The sequence below is a fragment of the Mastomys coucha genome, unplaced genomic scaffold (assembly GCF_008632895.1).
Source record: "Mastomys coucha isolate ucsf_1 unplaced genomic scaffold, UCSF_Mcou_1 pScaffold23, whole genome shotgun sequence".
Lineage (NCBI taxonomy): Eukaryota > Metazoa > Chordata > Mammalia > Rodentia > Muridae > Mastomys > Mastomys coucha.
The window spans coordinates 89,394,709-89,396,668 of NW_022196906.1; positions in this window are offsets into that span (position 1 = coordinate 89,394,709).

Here is a 1,960-nt window from a genome sequence, read left to right on the forward strand (position 1 = left end):
AATCCCCGATTTTGAATATTTGCTATCACATGAATTAGATTCAAATATGAATCCCAGTTACTGCTTAGGAAGGAAATATCAATTAATACAGAAGTGGGAATATTTTGTATACCTTCTATTGCTTGTATAAAATAATAGCAAAGAATTATTTGGCTCCTATTTAGTATAAGTCCCATTTTAAGCACTTCAAAAATGTTGGTTTTTTTTTTTCCATAGAATAGACATAACATCCCTAAAAAGGATCATTTATAGGTAAATTTTTTATGTAAAATATATTTGGTTTGTTTGTTTAGGGGCTGGGGAGATGAGTACTTCCTGCACAAATCTTGAGGCCTGGAGTTCAGATACCCAAAAGGGTAGTCAATGTAGGTGGAGTTCAACAGTCAGTAGTAATCCCAGCCTGGGGGACTGGTAGGGACAGACAATTTCTGAAGGAAGTGGGCTAGCCAGACTACCTGAATTGGTAAAGCTCTGTGTTCAAGTGAGAGATTTTGCCTCTATAAATAAGGTGGAGAGCAATCAAGGAAGATACCCAATGTCAACCTTTAGCTACCATATACAAATACACACATATGCACCAAAACATACTCACATTTTTCCATAACACAGATACATATAAACTGAAGGCAACTAAATATCTAAATCTTTCATATAAAGACCATCTTTTCTGATTCCACATTTTGCAAAGATTCGTCTCGAATATGAGTTTAGCTAGGCCATTTGATAAAAGAAGGGCTATCCACAAGGAGGAAACTCTAGCGTTTGCCACGGTCACTGCTACTGTCCAGCCCATGTCTTCTCTGTACTAACTACTGTACTGGCTCATACATGCAAAGGAATAGGATTTCAACTCAAGATCAATTCCAAAATTGTGCTGTTATCACAAAACTAGCCCATGAAAAGGCATGTCTTTCCTCTGTAGACATCCTGGACCTGTGAATCCCTGTGACTTAGCTGGTATCTGCTCTCTAGAACACAAGGTTTCAAACTCTGTATAGCCATAATCAGTGGCCACCATCAGCATCCGTTTCACTTTGGATTTCAGAAAAACTAGATCCATTAAAAACAGTTTAGCAGCTGGGCAATGGAGGCTTGTGCTTTTAAACTCAGCACTCCAGAAGCAGAGGCCTGGTCTACTACAGGACAGCCAGGTAGCTCTACATTTAGCTCCCCCTGCCCCCACAAAACAAAAGACCCTAACAAAAAACAAACTAAATCAGTTTAGCATGTATTAATCGCACAAAACAATGGGTTTCGCTGCCACCTTTCATCCACGCACATAATAAGCTTTTTCCGTATTTCAACTGCCCCATTACCTTCTCTTGTTGCTTCCTTGTCACATTTCCTTCCCTAAATACTTCTCCTACTTTCAAGTTATTGTTTTAAAATTTTTTTATTGATTCTTTGTGAGTTTCATATCATGCACCCCAGTCCTACTCATCTCTCTGTCTCCTCATATCTGTCCTCTGCCCTTGCAACCTCCCCACCAAAATAAAACACACACACACACCGCACACACACACACACACACACACACACACACGCATGCACAAAGCAAAAAACAAAAACCCAAAGCAAAGCATAGAAAGCACTTCATCCCAATAGCTGTAGCACGTCACAGTGTGCCCCTTAGTGTACCACTCTGCCCACACATCTTCACTTGCAAACGTTCACTGCAGTGAGTCACTGGTCTGGTTATTGTTTCTTATTTAGACTCTACACATGAGAGAAAACATGTGATACTTGTCTTTTCTGAGTCTGGCTATTTGGTAACATAATAATCTTCAGCACCACCCAGCTTCCTGCACGTGTCATTATTTCATTCATCTTTAAGACTGAATAATATTTCACTGTGTATACAGACCACGCTGCCTTTATCCATCTATCTGTTGATGGGCACCAAGTCTAACCGTGATGCATTCTGAACAAAACCAGAAATTATAATATGGACATTTTGAGT